Source organism: Podarcis melisellensis (genome assembly GCF_964234715.1).
Source record: "Podarcis melisellensis genome assembly, chromosome: 1".
Taxonomy (NCBI): Eukaryota; Metazoa; Chordata; class Lepidosauria; order Squamata; family Lacertidae; genus Podarcis; species Podarcis melisellensis.
Window position 1 is genome coordinate 32,417,831 of NC_138528.1, and position 20,038 is coordinate 32,437,868.

The 20,038-nt window shown below is 40.9% G+C and overlaps 1 protein-coding gene across 4 annotated transcripts in view; it reads left to right on the forward strand.

Annotated features, from left to right (window-relative positions):
• The window catches only part of SLC25A21 (solute carrier family 25 member 21), a 276,895-nt gene that overhangs the window by 65,286 nt on the left and 191,571 nt on the right, over positions 1-20,038 (forward strand). The window contains exon 1 of one of the 4 annotated variants that reach the window (XM_081914412.1): positions 19,893-20,031. The exons of the other annotated variants lie outside the window; for them this stretch is intronic. The gene's annotated coding sequence lies outside the window, so the exon portion shown is untranslated. Of the gene's footprint in view, positions 1-19,892; positions 20,032-20,038 lie in introns of those variants that run through there. 4 annotated transcript variants of the gene reach the window in all.

The window sequence follows — 20,038 nt, forward strand, 5'->3', positions numbered from 1 at the left end:
TTATCCATAACCAGCACCTAGAATGGGAGCAGGAGCTGAGCCAGGAAGTTATGGAGCTGTGTAAGTGAGATGGTGCTAAGGAGCTCAGTAGGGAACTCAGCCCAGCAATGATCAGGAGGACACTGAGAGACTTCTATCCTCGCTACCAATTTCTCCTCTTCCTGGTCATCAGATGAGAGGGAAAAGCTGAGTCTTCTCCTTTCTCCTGAGTTAACCATTACTTCTGAGGTGAGCTGTAGAAATATAGCTTTCTAGGAGCCAAAGGAGTTCTCCTAGGTTGGCTCTAGGCTTTCCACTAGGTCCATTGCTGCCTTCACTATTAAATGAGGAATCAAGGCAGGTCTTGATGGGTGATTGGAGGCCTCAACTGAGACACCCATGAGCCAAGGCACTTCAGGCTAATTTGGAAATTTTGTGCGTTCTGCCAGGTCCTCAATTTTCTTCAGGATCTCCATGAGGCTCCATAATTGCTGTCTTAATTTCCATGTCATAAAATGCTTGATTCTGTTAAATTTACACCTCAGCAGTGCTGCTAGTTCATAGTCTAAAACTAAGCTGGGGGGAGTTGCAAGTGCTGTGTGCTTGGTGTACCTAGCCAGATATGGGACCTTCAGCTTCCTTTGGGGGACTTTCAAGCTCACATCTTCGTTGCACTATGCACTGTGTGATGAATTTCTTTCTTTTGTCTGCTTGAATCTTCCAACATTCACTGGATGGCCTTGGGTTTTAGTATTATTAGAGAGGAAGGAAAGCTTCTTTCTATTCAATTTCTCCACACCATGCACAATATTTTACAGCAAACCTCTATCACGTCTCTCCCTGACTTACCATTTTTCTAATCTAAAAATCCCTTATAGGGCAATTGCTCCAGTCTTTTCTTTGGAAACATTCCTGTTCTGACGAGGCAAGCAGAACTGTACGCACTATTCCAAGTGGGGCGGCACCATAAGTATGTCAAATGGCATTAGGATATTGGCAGTTTTATTTTCAAACCCTTTCCTAACCATCCCTATCATGGAATTTTCACAGCGCTCAAACAGCCAATGCAGTAATTATAAGGACAGGTGCAATGTGATCATTGCATGCTGCTCCACTCAGAAGTTGAGTCTGTACCAATTGCACCTTCAGGATCATTTTCAAGGACAGCCCCATGTAAAGAGCATAACAGTTATCCAAGTATGAGGTTATCAGGACATGCATAACTGAGACCAGGTTGTTCTGGTCCAGGAATGGCTGTACAGTGGTACCTTGGCACTTGAACCGCTTGGCTCCTGAACAAATCAGCTCCCAGACACTACAAACCCAGAAGTGAGTGTTCCGGTTTGTGAATATTTTTCGGAAGCTGAATGTCCAACATGACTTCCGCGGCTTCCGGTTGAGTGTAATAAGTTCCTGCAGCCAACTGGAAGCCGCACCTTGGTTTTTGAACTGACTCCCGGAACAGATTAAGTTTGAGAACCAAGGTACCACTGTAGCTATTATACCTGCTGAAGCTGGGCATGGGCACTCCTTGCCACTTAGGCCACCTGGCCTCAAACAGCAGCTTGGAATCAAGGAGCGCCGCTATGAACCTTTTTTTCAACGGGAACACTTGAAATGGATTGCATATGTCATTCACAAAATCTTAACGATCGACAGTCTAATGGCACCCTATGCATTTGCTATCGCCCAACATGAGGTTGTTGGGGGCTTGTTGTTTAGTATGCACAATGCCTGACACCCCACATTAAATACTAAGCCTGAAAGGGGTTTCCTTCAACAAGCCAAATGATAATGCACCACTGAAAGAAAAAGCCAGTGTGTCTCAATATGCTTCTGTACGTTATTTTGGGGATATTCTTTAGGGTGCACAATGGTGAAGGCCATATCTGCCAAAAGCCATGGTGGTAGAGGTGGCAAGGATGCTTCTGAAACATCCTTCTCTGCAAGAGTGAACATTATGGAAGACACTGCATCACTACAGTTTCGTTTTCAGGTTGCCTTGCCTTCTACTACTACAGTTCAAGGCTGAAGTGCTCCTGAATTCCAGTTGCTGGACGCCACATGAGTGGGGAGTGCTTTTGTGCTCGGATTCTGCTTGTGGGTTTTCCACAGGCATCTGGTCAGCCACTGTGAGAAAAGAATGCTGTATTAAATGGCCAGGCTCCTCTTATATTTCCCAAGTGCTCCACAAGCTTCAGTCAGATGGTCTGTGAAGAGCTCTTAAAATCTGAATCCTATGGAATCCAAATTGTTATATAATAACATACAACATAAGAAACAAAAGAAGCAATATAAGACAATTAAAAATCACATAGCAACTAGTACAGCACATTACAGTTGCCAAAACAGGCAGAAAAATAATTTGGTGGTCCATGAAGAGCTTCAGCAATTTCTAAGTGGTCCATGGCGGGGTGTGTATGTGAGTTTGGGAACCAATGTTTTTCTACATTGTTGTTAATCAAAGGTTTCTAGTATGCTGTAGCAAGAAATTTGAAATTTATTAATTTGATTAAGTATAAGTGTTTTACAATATGGAGTTGTTGAATAGTTATCATCATTTTACTTGATCAAAATGAAGTAAAGTATTACATTATTTTTATATATAAAATTTCATAGTACAACATATACAAATAAATACAAATAAACAGGCCAAACCCTACACCAAAGGATAAATGGAAATAAATCTGACATCAGGAATCACAAGACAGAGAAACCAGTAGGAGAACACTTCAATCTCCCAGGACATTCAATACAAGGTCTCAAAGTAGCTGTCTTATTATAAAAGAATTTCAAAAATAGACTGGAAAGAGAAGTTGCTGAATTGCAACTTATTACCAAACTTAAAACCATGGAGAGACCTGGTCTGAATAGAGACATTGGATTCTTATCTCATTATACATGATAAAGCTATTTTTAGCCATCTCACCCCTTGCTTTTCCCTGTAAGACCAATTGCAGTCGTTAACAGTCGTCATCAGGTTTACTACACCTATCAGCCAATCACCCATGCCCACCACCCTTCTGAGTAACACCCCTCCCCACCCTCTCACTATATATAAGGGTCTGGTGACTTCTGTTTCCGTGTATCTGAAGAAGTGTGTGTGCACACGAAAGCTCATACCAAGAACTAACTTAGTTGGTCTCTAAGGTGCTACTGGAAGGAATTTTTTTATTTTGTTTTGACTACGGCAGACTGACATGACTACCTACCTGTAATTAAATACAACGTTACAGTGACAGATGCCTAAGCATAGTACCTTCCCATTTCAGTAACTACACTGATATAACAATATTTGGTATTCCATCCCTTCTTTTTATCCCATTGTGCTCGGAGACCCAGCAGTTCAGAAAGTTTGCAGCTACATAGGAATGTTTCATATACATGTCATAGTATGTATATATATAATGCAATAAGAGTAACCAAGGTGAAACAGGTGACCTCAAGAAACAACTTTTGGTTAACAAATGCATATCTTTAAGTTGAAAATTTAATTATTTGCCTTAAATTTGTGCTTCTCGGAGCTTAATGCCAGACCATGTTAAATAAACGTATTGTTTCCGTTTTTCATTTAACCAATGGGTTATACTATGACAAATCTGTTTTATATCCTCAATCAACAGATGATTGTATTTGGTAATAATTTATCAAGAATAAAATCTGTTTTTGAAACTAATCACCTCATGTTCGGTCTGCCCTTTTTCAAACCTACCATCTGATATTCATTTTGTCTGCAAGACAAACATAGTGATGAAAATGCATATGCCACAGGATATGGTCTGTGGAATGAAGCAGTTCTCGTTCTCTCGCTCTCTCTCTTTCTCCCCACATATATTTGAAATATATGGATAAATTTATTCCCCCAACACATGGGCCAAATTTTCATATTGAAGAGGAGAGGGGAATCAATTTTGCATAGCACCAAAACAATTATGAAACCAGAATTATGTAATTCTGATTCGTTTTGCATCTTAGAATCCAGTGAAATGTATGGGTCAGCGCAACCCGCTTCCAGGATGTAAAATCTGGAAGAAAAAAAAAGAAAATGGGTTGCCTTTGCAAGCTCAAATAGAGATTTCCTCTGTTTGACCAAATAAAATCACAAGCTACAAGATCACTGGTACAGAATGAACCTGGGGCTGTGTACAGAACTTGTTTCCAAAACTGTCTATATATTTGCAGTACTATTTATCCTTTCATTTATTATATTTGTTAGATGCTTCATAACGTGCAAAATTAATTAAAATAAACATAATTTATCATATGTAGTGGACCTGTAGAGTAGCTAAGGAATTTTGGGAAATGATACATAATGAGTTGAAAAAATAGTTTAAAAAGACTATTCCAAGGAGACCAGAGGTTTTTTTTAAAAGGTATAATGAGATCAGAGATATCAAATAAACAAATGAATTTATTTCTAAATGAAACTACCGCTTCCAGAATTTTATATGCCCCAAAATGGCAAGAGGAAGCAGTCCCCACAAAAGAGAAGTGGCAGATGAAATTGATGGAGTATGTAGAATGAGCAAGATTGACAAGTAAAATTAGAGAACAAGAAGAGACAACTTTTAAAGAGGATTGAAAATTATTTGTAGATTTTTAAAAAATTATTGTAAGAATGCTAGAATGTTAGCTGGTTTGGAGTAAGCTCAGCAGTTAAAAATTGTAATGAGAAAAAAATGGAGGTAAGAATGACTAAGAAAAGCAGAATATGCAGCAAAAATAGATACCGTAATTTGAGGAAACTATGGAAGGGCAGTCAATAATAATAATAATAATAGTAATAATAAAATGTTGAATTGTTGAACTGTAATTGTTGAATTGTTGAAGTGATTGAATTGTATAGTATTTTTATTTTTTACTCTGTATTTTGAAAAGTCTATAAATAAAAATTTAAAAAAACGTAATAATAAACGTAATTGAAAACCAATGATGTAAACAATACAATCAAAATCACATTAAAAGTCAGAACCAGCATGGATAGTGATGAAAACAGGATACAAATCACAATCAAGTCACAATAAAGAACACTAAAGGAACTTTATCAAAAGTGGAGACTAATAATATGAATATCAAACTTCAAAGTTGTATTACAATAAACTTTAAATGTTATTGAAAGATGTTAGGTAAAGGTAAAGTACCCCTGCCCATACGGGCCAGTCTTGACAGACTCTAGGGTTGTGCGCTCATCTCACTTAAGAGGCCGGGAGCCAGCGCTGTCCGCAGACACTTCTGGGTCACGTGGCCAGCGTGACAAAGCTGCTCTGGCGAGCCAGCACTAGCGCAGCGCATGGAAACGCCGTTTACCTTCCCACTATAAAGTGGTACCTATTTATCTACTTGCATTTAAGGGTGCTTTCGAACTGCTAGGTGGGCAGGAGCTGGGACCGAACGACGGGAGCTCACCCCGCCACGGGGATTCGAACCACCGACCATGCGATCGGCAAGGCCTAGGCGCTGAGGTTTTACCCACAGCACCACCTGCGTCCCTGAAAGATGTTAAGGTAATTTTAAAAAGCCTGTGCTCATAATAAGAAAATATTGGTCTGGCATTGAAAAGACATCAACATAGGTATCAGGTTAGCTTCTCTATGGGAATCACTCCACATTCAGTTTGGGCACTACTGAAAAGGCCATGCCTCTGAAGGCCACCACTGAAAAGCCCACCCTCCATACTTTAGCTTCTGGACACACTTGGGGAAGTGCCTCCATTTGCAGGAATGGGGAACCCATGGCTCTGTAGATGCTACTAGACTACAACTCCCATCACTCCTTGCCATTGGCCATGCTGGCTGGCATTGAGGAGAGCTGGGGTCAAACATCTGCAGAGCCACAGGTTCTGCCTGAAACCCTGGAGAGATGCTGCCAGGGTGTGACGCAGCCTTTCCTTTTTCTTGAGGGCCAAGTGCCCTCAGGAGTAATCTGTTTGAGGCCACATGACAGAGGTGGATGAGACCAAAGCCTCATTTACATCACCTAATGCTCATTTACATCACCTGGAAACTATAGTTAAAGGTAAAGGGACCCCTAACCGTTAGGTCCAGTCGTGGCCGACTCTGGGGTTGCGGCGCTCATCTCGCTTTATTGGCCGAGGGAGCCGGCGTACAGCTTCCGGGTCATGTGGCCAGCATGACTAAGCCGCTTCTGGCGAACCAGAGCAGCGCACGGAAACACCGTTTACCTTCCCACCAGAGAGGTACCTATTTATCTACTTGCACTTTGACATGCTTTTGAATTGCTAGGTTGTCAGTAGCAGGGACCGAGCAACGGGAGCTCACCCCGTCGTGGGGATTCGAACCGCCGACCTTCTGATCGGAAAGTCCTAGGCTCTCTGGTTTAACCCACAGCACCACCCGCATCCATTAGTTTATCCCTTACAGACCTACAACTAGTTTTCAGGATTTTTGGCGGGGGTGGGGGTTGCTTTAAATTTATGTGTGTGCACAGCCTCAGTATAAAGCACCTTCCTCTGTTTATATACAACCTATGGGAAAAGCTATAATGTGGGAAGATCTTCTCAGGAACAATTCCTTTCATGAACTAGTCAGTCTCCAGGACTCTTCCGGTCTTCTTCTGCTTTAAACGTTTAGAGGCTAGTTATTCTTTGGGGAGCAATGAATTTCTGTGAAACATAAAGTGACCGATCAACTTGTATATTTAGGAAAGAAATTCCTTAAGTGTTAATTTGAGGCAATTATCAGGGCTGCAGCTTGACATCCAATAGTGGCATGATTATATAGTAGTATTTGTTTTAGAAAATCATAGGAGTTCAGTCAGTTCATGCCACTCGTATCTATCATAATGAAGGATATCCTGCGTCAGTCCCTGCTAGATTTATATTCATTGACCCCTGCTGTGGTAGAACTAATGGACAGAGGGCATCTTAGTACCATGCAAACACATGGTTGCTGACTGGCCAGCTTACCTGCACAGATTTGGGCTACTGAACTAGACTTCTAGCTACCACACACTTAACTGAAGTGACTCCTGCCTACATGGTAAAGGTAAAGGCAAAGAGACCCCTGACCATTAGGTCCTGTCATGGCCGACTCTGAGGTTGCGGCGCTCATCTCTCTTTATTGGACGAGGGAGCCGGTGTACAGCTTCCAAGTCATGTGGCCAGCATGACTAAGCCGCTTCTGGCAAACCAGAGCAGCGCACAGAAACTCCGTTTATCTTCCCGCCGAAGTGGAACCTATTTATCTACTTGCACTTTGACGTGCTTTTGAACTGCTAGGTTGGCAGGAGCAGGGACCGAGCAACGGAGGCTCACCCTTTTGCAGGGTTTCGAACCGCAACCTTCTGATCGGCAAGTCCTAGGCTCTGTGTTTTAACCCACAGCGCCACCCACATCCCTATATGGTATCTTCACATTAATTTCTGGTAATGATGGGAATTCCCCTCCCTCCCCTCTCGATCACTCTGCTGTGGTGACTAGCAGGTCTTACTAGTACAGTTCTTTCGCTTGCATGTCTTGGGTCTAGAGGGTGGACCTGCATGTGGAAGCATGTAAACTGCCTGGTCTTCCTAGATTCCTCTGGTATGCATTTGTTCTGAGATGTGTCCATAAAGTGAAACCTAACCGGTGGTCCTTTTTACCTAGCTCTGCTAATGCCTTGACCACCTAGCAGTAAGGGTTTCTTGGACACCAAGATGTCTTAAAAGTTGTTTTGGAAAACAGAATCCTGGGCAGGAGGGAATGAAATGCAGCTGTTTGCAGAAACCCCCCAAAACACAAAGCTTAAAATCCTCCCTGCTGATTGGCTGGATTACGTATAGTGTGGGTCACTGCTTTATAATAATTGTTGGTTATTTTCCCCCATTAAAATGAGCACCAACTAAATATTAGAAACAGCTTTTAAAATGAACTGGGAATGTGGATATGCCTAGAGCCTTTATTTTCATTGCCTGCATAATAAGAGGATCTGAGAAGGCAACATTTCACATGCTCTAATGTCTTTTGTTATATAATGAACTTTAATTTGATTTTCCTTCATAGGGAATCCTAGAATCAAGCTTAGGGAATCCTAGAATCCTGTGCGCAGAGAAAAGCTTAGTAGGAAGATAAATGCCAAATGTTCCCAGGTGTCCATGTTGGTGAAAATATGATATACCTAAACATTTTATCAAAATTAATATTCCTTCTGTCTCTTCAGGCATCTTAAGTTTCTAGAAATTTGGCAATGTACTTTTTATTTTTATTTTTTAAGTTTATTTCTTAAAGATAACATGCTGATGATACCCAAATGTATTTCTCAGTGTCAGATGGGGATTTGTAAGTGTGCTGTGGGTTAAACCACAGAGTCTAGGACTTGCCGATCAGAAGGTCAGTGGTTTGAATCCCTGTGAGAGGGTGAGCTCCCGTTGCTCGCTCCCTGCTCCTGTCAACCTAACAGTTTGAAAGCACGCCAAAGTGCAAATAGATAAATAGGTACCGCTCCAGCAGGAAGGTAAATGGCGTTTCCATGCGCTCCTCTGGTTCACCAGAAGCGGCTTAGTCATGCTGGCCACATGACCTGGAAGCTGTACGCTGGCTCCCTCAGCCAATAAAGCGAGATGAGCACCACAACCCCAGAGTCGGCCACTACTGGACCTAATGGTCAGGGATTCGTTTACCTTTTACCTATCTGGGCACTTATTGAGATGGATGAGGCAAAAATTAACTGAAACTGAATCCTGCCAAGATGCAGTGGCAGAGCATATGCAACCACCAACCAGGGTGCACACACAAGATGCCCCCAAAATGGGCAGAGGGAGGAGGGAGCCCACTGTGCCCCTGGGTCACGCCTGACCCAGTAGTGGAGCTGCAGCTGGGCATGAGAAAGCTCCCTCATGGGCCACAGCCCAGCTGAGGAGAGGGGCAGCAGATTTGCCATTGACTCTCCTCTCCTCTCTCTGTCCCTGGACCAGGCTTGACCCAAGGGTGAAGCTGGGACTGAAGGAAGATGTACGTAGTCTGGAAGTGCTCCTAAACTCAACCTTATCCTTCAGAGCAGAACTAGTTTCAGCGAGTCAGAGCGCTTGTGGCCAGCATTAGCCGGCTTGCCAGCTTTGACTCTTCATGGAATGTTCCTACTCCTGTGTTGTATCCTCGCCCCCACCTCCATGCTGGTTAGTCCACAGGTTGTATTCAATATAGTGCTAAGTAGTACTTTGCATGAGTGGAATCACTTGGACTGCACTTCTCCCCCTCTCCTACCACAATGCTCCCTAAATCTGCCTGGGCTTTTTCCCAACCCAGATTTGGAGACAGTGTAGGACATGTGGGGCGGGTGGCGGCAGCAGGGGTTATTTGGGTAAGTGGAAGGTGTTCTGCTCACACCTTTTTTTTTAATTGGAATGTCATCCTATGTTTCTTTCTGTAATTAGCAACAGCATGCTTAACCAAATATTCCTCAGTTTCCAACAATAACCAAACATCCATATTTTTGCACCCCCACATATAGAATTGGTGTATTGTATATTAATTTATTTCACTAATTTTGCTCTTCTAGATAATAAATAGCTGTAAGAACTTGCAGTCCCCAAGATGGGAGAAATAGGTTTAGTCATTCTCAAGTTCTCTTATGTACAATACAGGGCAATTTATTCCCCGGGAAGAATTGAAGATTAGATGTCTGCTGAGGTTATTTATGATTAATCATGTGGGTATCTCCCAATTCAGCTTTGTTTTGGGGGGACATGTAACTAATCAGAATGATGTTAAAAGATGACAGATTTTTTTGTAGCCACTAGCCTGTTTCTTGGATATCATAAATACCTAATGGCAACCTAATACTGTAATTTCGTTATCCAGTTGTGGGATTGACTAGACAACTGTTCCTCTGGGAGTAATTTAAACTTTAATTTTAAGGAATGTGTCCTGTTACAGGTTAAACATCTGTATACAGAGGTTGTATCTTTGTGGTTTGTGTTATGCATATGTACTGCCTCTTTCCATATACATTTTAAATTAAATCTGTGTTCTATGAAATCCACATATTGCCTTCAGAGACCACCTACATCAAAACTCTGACATCATGTTTTCTTTGAGATTCATTGTGGTAAATTGTACAGATCATTCTTGCCAGCCCTTACTATTGTTACAAGTGAGCAGTTTGCTAATCATGCAGAAGAGAGGTAATTGCAGCAATGCTTTCTGGATGCACATTTGTTTATACTTTCTAGAGAATAAAAGAATTAATCTAATCTGTGTATACTCATAGGATTGCTCTACTTGACTTCAATATATCAATCAGTCATCTCCATGCATTATGATTTAATGACTTCAATCTAACCCAGTTTGAGTTCTCCAACCACCTATCTCCTCGCACTATTTGCTGTGTGTCTGCATTTAATCTAATAAATACCATTGTTTCCTTTGCAAATAGGCTCTGAAATACTGAAAGGATTTTGGAAAAAACTTCATTTTATTAACACTATTGGTCTTTCTAAATCCACTTTGCATATAATGTCACATGAAAACGCAGTCTTAATCAGCTCTTGCAGTAATTATAACAATGATAACCTAACTGCCATTGTGCTTAAATGGTTACGATTTCAGTGAGATTGAATGAGCAGCATATGATTTTCATAGAACACAAAGCAAGAAGAGAATTCTTTCTTTTGAATCATTGTTAATGTCAGCAACAAAAGCAATTCAATGTAAACGATGTTTCTTCGTGAGCTGTTTTACCATGTTTATAGTAGGCCAATGATTTATTTGGTACTCTGCATTCTAATTTTTTAACGCAGATTTTCAGCAAATTTCATCAAAATGCATATGATGCAAAAATAGGTAGAAGATATATTGTAAAGAGGAGGTTCATCACCATCATAATCAACAACAACAACAACAACATGATGACTAGATGACCCTCGTGGTCCCTTCCAACTTTACAATTCTGTGACTATGAGCATCACTGGTAATACACTCTTGCATATCTCCTTCTCCTCACACATCTTTCCCTGACATTCAATGACTGAGGTTAACCCAACTTGCTCAGAGCTGAATTTGACACAGGAGCCTCTGTGTAGCTCTAGAAGCACTGAATGGGGCAACTGTGCATTAGGCCTGCATGAGAAGATACATAGGTTGTGATTATTCCCCTACAAAGCTTGCATGAAACAAACCAAAAAAAGCTAAATAATAAAAATATAATACATTTAAACCTGTTTGGAGATGCCATTTGGACCTTGGATGAGACAATTTAAGATTTTGATCACTCTGAAGACCACCAATGTTATCATGAATATATTACTTAAACACATCGGGAAACAAAGCAAAACCTAAAAAGACTTCTGGAATGGCACAGAAGCAACACACACATTTGTAGATCAATTTCATGCTTGGTTATTATCATCAACACATCAGTGCACAGTGTGCAAAGAATTGGGGTTATGCCTGCTATCCCCACTCCTGATATCCTGATATGATAGTTTCTCCAGAGCCCATGGATTCATACAACTTCCACATGTCTATGCTTCCTACATAATCAGCTTCCTACATAATCAGGAACAAGTAACAGGCCAATATAGTTTCTTGCGTGAAGGCTGCCTCCTCTGCCAAATATTCACAGAATCATAGAATTGTAGCGCTGGAAGGGATTCCAGTCATTTAGTTCAACCCTGTGCAATGCAGGAATCACAGCTAAAGAATCCTTGATGGATCCATTCAACCTGTGCTCAATGACCTCCAATGAAGGAGAGTCCACTACCACCTTCCAAGGTAGTCTGGCCCACTCTTACCATCAGAAAGCAACCACTTCTTGTTGTCTTATGAGAAGCCTTGCCCTGGATATAGTATGCTGTGGAGAGATCCAGAAATATAGTCTGTCTAAGGAGGTCTTGATTCTCTTCCAAATCCTCTATCCTGGCATTAAGTCTATTACAGCAAAATCAAAAGAGAATCATGTGGCACCATAAAGATAATAATAAACTTATTGTGGCATAAGTTTTGGGGATGAAGTGGACTCCAGTTCTCAAAAACTTATGTCATCTTAAGTTTGTTAGTCTTTAAGGTACCACAAGACTCTTTGTTGTTTTCCTCTGTGGCAGGAACAGTTGCTAAGAGATAAGAAATCATTTACTGTGTTGTAAAATAATTAGAATTATTAGAATTATTAGAATTAAATGACTTGGAAAGGGAGACAAGTGGTAGCAGAATTTGTGGAGCAGAGGTGCCTGATTCCAAATCATGTGTGAGAGGGTGGCAGATAATCCTGACTCCTGAAGTTGAATGCCATCACTTCTGCCATTGCTGTATGATGGCCCCATAGAGCGATAAGAAAGGTGGGCTGCCACAATAACATTCTCGCCATCATGGAGTACCTGACAATTTTTGATACTTATTTGACACATAATAATTTGGATATAATGAAACTCCAGAACTGGCAAATTGTAGGAAGTTGGAAATTGATGAGTCCTTAAATTAATTAAAATGAAACAACTGAGAAATAGCCATTTAAACAATTCCATTTTCATAATTCATAAATGATTAAATCTTTATTAATTAGGGTTGCCATATGTGTGGATTTTCCCGGCGGTGAAAAATTTCCCAAAAAGCTAAATAACTGATTTTTACTTCTTGAAATATGTATCTAGTACAGTATAGCATTGAGACCAAGCAAAAGACTTTGGTTTTTGAAGTTTGGATATCAGGTGCACTCCTTATAGTTGTTAAAAGATAATGGCACAATAGATGTTAGTCTTTCAAATGCTCCAAGAGCCTTGTTTTTTTCTGCTACAACAGATTAACATGGCTATCCTTTAGGAAGATTCCCTGGGGAATATGAAATCTCTTTCTAGTAACACTATCGTGTTAAACCTCCATTTCCATCAATGTACAATTTCACAGTATTTGCCTTAGCTAAATCATTTATCTACCTGGAAATGTTCTTCCACGCTTCCCCTTGCTTCCTGTCCTGTGCTTCAAGCAGGGGTGACAGGGGAGAAAATGAAGGGTTAAAAATGAAGTGGAGAGGGAACAATAATTTTGCTTTTAAAATGGCAGTTGCCCAAAACTGCTCATGGGCTTGGAATGTTAAACAACTCCTGGTGAGGTGTATTAATGGTCAAGTGATGTAGTCATAGGTATCACATGCCTTTCCAGTTTATCATCATGGCCCCTCAACCACACACACAAACACACAGCTATGTTTTTGTAGAGGCATGGGGGTAGCACTCCACAGCTACTGGAAAAAAGAATATTTTCCTAATACACCGTATTTATTTACATCTCAACTATAATACGATGACTTGCTTTTAGCTGTACTTCTTCTTTAGTAATTAATGCTGGTAAGTGGGTTGTGTAAATAAAGTAGAAATAAGACTACAGTGGTACCTCAGGTTACATACGCTTCAGGTTACATATGCTTCAGGTTACAGACTCCGCTAACCCAGAAATATTACCTCGGGTTAAGAACTTTGCTTTGGGATGAGAACAGAAATTGGGCTCCGGTGGTGTGGCGGCATTAGCTAAAGTGGTGCTTCAGGTTAAGAACAGTTTCAGGTTAAGTACGGACCTCTGGAACGAATTAAGTACTTAACCTGGAAGTACCACTGTATCATTAAAATCAAGTAAAATATTGCTGTTTCATGTGATTTTGATATGAAGCCATGTAATGCAACATTCTGGGTTGAATATGTAGGATATGGAATAAAACTGGTTGCCCAACAGGGCTTTCTTGGGTATAAACCCCCAGCCCCACGCCTCCGAGGATAGAGGCACTCTCTGGAATAGATGGGGACATTGGGGGGAGGTGCAATGCAGCAGAATGGTAATAACCAAAGGATTAGATGGAACTCTCTTTAGTTTTTGCTCACAGTGCATGGTCTGAGGTTGATGTGACTCAGATGCGTCTTCCACTTGGCCTTGGTAATGCATGTACAGTATAGTCAGTGGTCTCCTTCATTATATGTTACACTGTCACAACATCCTAGATAGGCTGGAAGCCCTTCTTAATCATTTCCTGGGTTTGTATAACCAGTATGGGGGAGGTTGAGGTTCACAATAGACAAACCTGAGCTAAATGCACCAACAAGCTAGCTGTTCTTAAGTGCTCCGTGTGGATAATAATTGCTTTTCGAAATAATACTTGTGAATCCTACACTTTTGTTTTCTTTATATGTCTTTGGATATATTTTAATTTTAATTCGTGATTAAATTTAGGAATAAATTTAGGAACATTTTCTGAATGCTTTTCTTACCCAGTGATCTTGCCACAGCTGTAGATATCAACGAATGTTTGAAGATGCAGCATAAAGCACTGGTAAAAATTTAACCATTACTTAAAACTGCAAGGGAAATGTAAAAACAACAATAAATATGCAACCAGCCATTCAAATATGCTGGCTTGGGCAATTTTTGGCTAGAAAAGCATAAGTGAGTAATTAGATAATTGCTGCCTTGATTGAGCTTAATAGGAAACATTTCAATTAGGCTAAAGCTACATTGAGAGGAAGTAGGTTTTTACAAAGGGAAACATTCTTTGCCATGCAACTGTCAGCTTTTGCCCACACTAAGAGATGGAATTAAGTGGATCGATGCAAAGGAAACAAAAAGAAAGAAAGAAAAATGATTGCTATAATTAGACATACTTGAACATTCAAAAATTAGACTTATAGTCAAACTGATATAATTCCTTGATGATTCTTGCTTTGATAACATTGCACTTAGAAAGCTCTTGCCTGTAACAAATTAGAGCATTACGTCTGTGGGACTGGTTAAATTTCCCCTTGACAAGAGAGAAAGTAATATTAGCGTTTTCTGCTATGTGACTTCCTTGAATTCCCAGGCTACCTACAATGTAAAGAAACAGATAAAACCGTTTTGCAATTGGCTCGCTTGGCTGTTGATTTAAAATTAATGTATTGATTTACAGAGGCCTAGTTCATCTTAAAGAGGCTTGATGGAGCAGATTAGCTGAAGAGGATATGTTTGTCCATCTCCACAGTAGATAGGAAATATTTTAGGGTGCTTCTACATAGATGCATTTTCTTGTGAACTGTATATCTGATTCATTGGTACCCTGGGATAGTATCCAGTTTTAGTCAAAGTAGACCCACAGAAATTGATGAACAGGGAGGTTCACCTGGCGCCTTCATTATATATTTGGCCGATTAATAACCTACAACCTTTTAAATGTATCCGTGGGGAGGGGGTGTTATTGCTTCGTTGTTTTGCTTTAATTTTTTACTTGTTTTTATCTTGTATTGTATTCTGTGAATCGCCATGAGATCTTTTGATGAAGGGTGGCATATAAAGTTAATAAAAAATAATAATGACTAAGGTTCATTACTTTCAGTGGGTTTACTCTGAGTAGAACTTAGTTGAATATCACCCATGGCATCCGTAATAGATAAGAACTCTGAACTGGAGGTTTAGTAACTGGTCTGATAGAAGTTCTATGAAATTATTGGCATGATCACACTAGTCCTACACATAAGAACGTGTAAAGATTGTTAGTCCATTTAGCCTAGTGTTGTCTGGTCTAACTGACTGGCAGAAGCTCTTCAGGGTCTCGGGAAGAGGTTTCCCCAGCTTTTATATCTGAGTAAGGACTTAATTCCATGGGGTCACGAAGAGTCGGACACGAGTAAACGACAAAACAACAACAAGGACTTAATGCCATGTGGTAAGGACTGAACCTGTGGTTTTTATGCGGGCAAACATTCTGCTTCAGCACTGAACTACAAACCCACCCCCTATCACAGACAGAATTTCTGAAATTTGACTGACAATTGTTTTCTACCACAGAATGATTCTACCACAAAGCACATTCCTGCCCCACCCGTTTTTGCAATGAAAAGAAATCTTGGCTATGTCTTGCAGATTCTTTTCTGTCAAAGTGTATCTGAGAATGGGCAGAGGGAGAGAGAGGGTGAAAAGTCAAAATTACCAAGTACATTGAGCATGAAATTGAGGAGCTCAAGGGAGAGTTTCATTTTCATGCTTAAAATCAAAAAGAAACCTAGCTCCTGATAATAATTCTAACAACAAAGACCAGACTGGGAATGATTTATGTCATATTTTTCCTCATCAATAAGTTATAAAAAGCAATAAAATAAAATAAATCCAATTCATGCATTTGTTAAATAGTGTGTGTGTATGTGTATGTGTGTGTCTATTTTCATTGTGTGGCAGTAAGTTCCCTTAAAGAGCCTTCTGGAATAGTAGTACTGAAACCTGGTACTGAGTTTGTTTAGCCTGGAAATATTTTGCCTGAGGTAAAGAACCATTGGAGATTTGCATATCCGCAGTTATAATTTAGTCATTTGTGTTTGGCTGATGTATGACAAATTGACTAATGACTGCCCTGAAGAGGAATGTTTGCCAGCCTGACATTTTGGATGCAGAATTCTCAAACCAATGCTGAGGCATGCTGCCTGCATAAAGGACAGAGCCTCTTAAACTTTTGCTTTTCCATCGATTTGTATTCTGCTTGCAGTCTTTCCTCCAGGAGCTGGATTTAGATGAAGCTCTGTATTCTGACAGAAGCTTGACTCCCTGCCAGAAAAACTGGAAATGGAGGCAACCTAAAGTAAATACTGATAATATTTCTCTCCCTCTCTTTTACTCTTGAACATTTTTTTTAATAAAAAGGAAAGGCATATGTTCATAGCCTAACTTGTCCCAATAGAGGGTCAATTACAACCATTTGGCTGCAAATCCAATCCAAGAAAAATACAAAGTAAAGAAACAGCAACAGCAGGTACCCAGGGCCCCCACTACAGTCAGATGTTCTCGGTACATGTCAAATGTGAACATAAAGCCTATGGGTAAGATATTTTTCATCCTTCAGTTTCCCATGAAAGTCCAAAATGAATCAATAAACCAGGGAGACATTTTTGCATAGTTAGGTATTTTCCTGCATAGTCCTATAAATGTCTACAAAGATGTGAGTTCTTTTAACAGGAATCATGAGGAGAATAAATTCATATCTGATTTAGATAAAAATTGTCTGGCCAGATATTTACATACATATGCAAATCCAAGTTAATCAGGGCAACAGAGAGACTGAAATCCAAGGCTTACAGAGATGAAGTTCAAATGGTGACATATTTATAAACCAGCGTTTCCAAAACTTGGGTCTCCAGCTGTTTTGGGGCTACAACTCCCATCATCCCTGGCTAGCTAGTAGGACCAGAGCTCAGGGATGATGGGAATTGTAGTCCAAAAACAGCTGGAGACCCAAGTTTGGGAAACCCTGATATAAATGGTCCCAAAGCATGGTTGGAAAGCACCTGATCTATTTCTGAAGCTGTGTAAATAGCAACTATCTTGAAACCCACCTTCCTCACTTCTATCACATACATACAGCTCTATGATTTTGGCCCAAGGTAGGGATGCAGATGACTACACAATACAATAACAGAACAGTGAAGAGACTTTGTAACAGTATAGAGAAAACTATGGATACACTTGATCTAGCAATTTGCTGCAGACGTAAGAGATAAGCTTGTATGGGTTGTTCCATGCATTTCAAAGGGAGACCACATGCCACGTATTCAGTGTGCTGTTTCTGAAGTTGAGTGCACAGGATGTCAGGCAGTGCAGTAATCTTATTTAAAACCTTATTAAAAACCCTACACAAATGCATAGTGGAGTCCCTAAAACGGTTGGATGGGGCCTTGTGTTCTAGTAACTCCTGCAGCCAAGTTGGTGCCAAACATATTGCTCTGCTTTGCTTTAGACCACTTCAGCAGGCCCAAGATGGGGCTTTTGCCATCTGGGCAGCCCAGGACCTCCATACTCACTGCCCAGGCTTGCACCCCAGGGAGGTCACTTTGGGGCTGCTAACACAGTGGTTTGACTTCACCCCTGGAGGCACACTCCATTGTCTCTCGAGACAGATCAATGCCAACTCTATCTATCTATCTATCTATCTATCTATCATCTATCTATCTATCTATCTATCTATCTATCATCTATCTATCTATCTATCTATCATCTATCTATCTATCTCTATCTATCTATCTATCATCTATCTAAAGGTGATGGGCAAAATATAACGAAACAAGTAAAAAAAAAAGATTAAAAAACACAAAAGAGAAAAATATAAATTTTAAACAATACAAAATAGACACTTATGGTAGAGCCCTCTTCATCAAGCTGGGAAGACTTGTCATAGCAAAAATGTCTTCTGTTGTTTCTGGAAAGTACGGTACACACAGTGGATGTATGTTATATCTTGACATAAATGCTGTTCCAGAGTTGGAGTCTAAAACAACTGAAGAGCACCAGGTTGGCAAATATTTATTGGCATCAGGAGGCAATGGAGGAATGCACTTTTGGAGGCAAAGTCAAACTGTTGGAGAGTTACACTGTCTTCTGTGGCTGCAGAGACTGATATGGGAGAGACTTTTTTTCCCCAGCTGGGGCAGATGAATGCATTCAGTTGTGCTGCTGCAGTTGCACCACAGCATTTCTTCGTTCTGTGCTCCTCCCAGTAGTCGTTCCTGACTCTGGTCACTGCTGTGGATAGACAACCTGACTGCCTGTCTCCAGGCACTGCAGTCATCTGCAAAGGATTCCCACTCAGAGTTGGTCTGCCAATGCGCCTAATGCCTGAAGCCAGGCTTCCCTATACAGCAGCACATCCTCGTGAACTCAGACATGAACCTAAGGTTTCCTCAAATGAGCAAGTGAAGTCTGGCCCTCCAGCAGATTTCCACATTGGCAATCACTTCTAGGAGCCATCAAATCTAGATGTCACTGCCTCAGAACTGGGGGTCCTGATCCCAGCTCTCTGGGTTTCTGGGTGGTTCTCAGACCCCTCTTCATCTCCACCTGGGCTGTAGAACAGTGTGGAGTATCAATCAATGGCTCTTAGGATTTAGGAACCCGTTTTCCAACTCTGAATTTAATAGTTAAACTAAAACTATGTTAATAGATTATGTTTGGTTGCATCAAATCATTTTATGCTGCATACATTTTTCCTCACTGATGCAGTGAATGACTTTTGGAAAGGTTAAAAGGCGACAACCCTACCAAGAAAATAGGCGTGATTCAAGGAGGGCATGGTCTGACACATAAGATTACAGATTGTCTCTAAAGATCTGCCTTTTAGATTTCTGGTCAAAAATTCCTTGTGAATGTGAAAGTTTTGATTCTGAAATTGCAGAGGAGCTTGTACAGTGGTACCTCGGTTTTCGAACGTCTCAGAAATTGAACATTTCGGTTTTCAAACGCCGAAAACCTGGAAGTAACTGCTTCGGTTTTCAAACACTTTTCAGAAGTTGAATGTGCCACGTGCAGCAGCGTAGCTAGCCGCTTGGGTGCCTGGTGCGGGGCATGTCCTGCAGCCGGGGCGAGCGTCTCTGATGCTTGGAGCCTCTTCACCGCCTCCCCTTCAGCTGTAGGGTGGCTGAGGGAGAGACAGTAGGCAGACGCAAGTCCCACGCTGCTGTTTCAGGCAGCGCGGAACCTGCAGGTGCCTCAGCCACCATGTCACTCCTAAAACGTTTTGTGAGCCCAATTTTTTAAAAACTCATTTTGTCACACACACACCCTCAGTGATGACACCCGGGGCGGGCCGCACCCCCCTTTCCTCTGCCACTGGCCAAGTGGCTTCCATATTGAGTTTTCCATAAGTAAATGCTTCTGGAAGTAAATGCTTTGGTTTTCAAACGTTTCGGAAGTTGAACGGATTACGTTCGAAAACCGAGCTACCACTGTATTTTGAAGAGGGTTGGACAACAGAGTTAAGACAACAATATGTTATCTTTCTTTGAAGGTAACAGATTTCCTATATAAGGTTGGGCTCACTCAAGTTTCCTACTACTGAAATGGCGTTTGATCATATTGCAGGATGTTAGCATCTAAAATGCATATGCAAAGGGTTAATTGCAAGAGGTGTGGAACTCTGAGATGTCATACACCTTCTGGCAGTTATGGCAGTTGGTACAGTTATGGCAGTTAGTACAGTTATGGCAGTTAGTAGAACAGTCTTAACAGTTAGAGCAGCAGGTATGCCATGTTGTGCCTCTAACCGTCTGTCACAGTTTAATCTATGTAAGAAATATTAGCAACTTAAGAAACAGCCCCCTGCACTGTATATTTACTCTGCAGCTGTAAGTA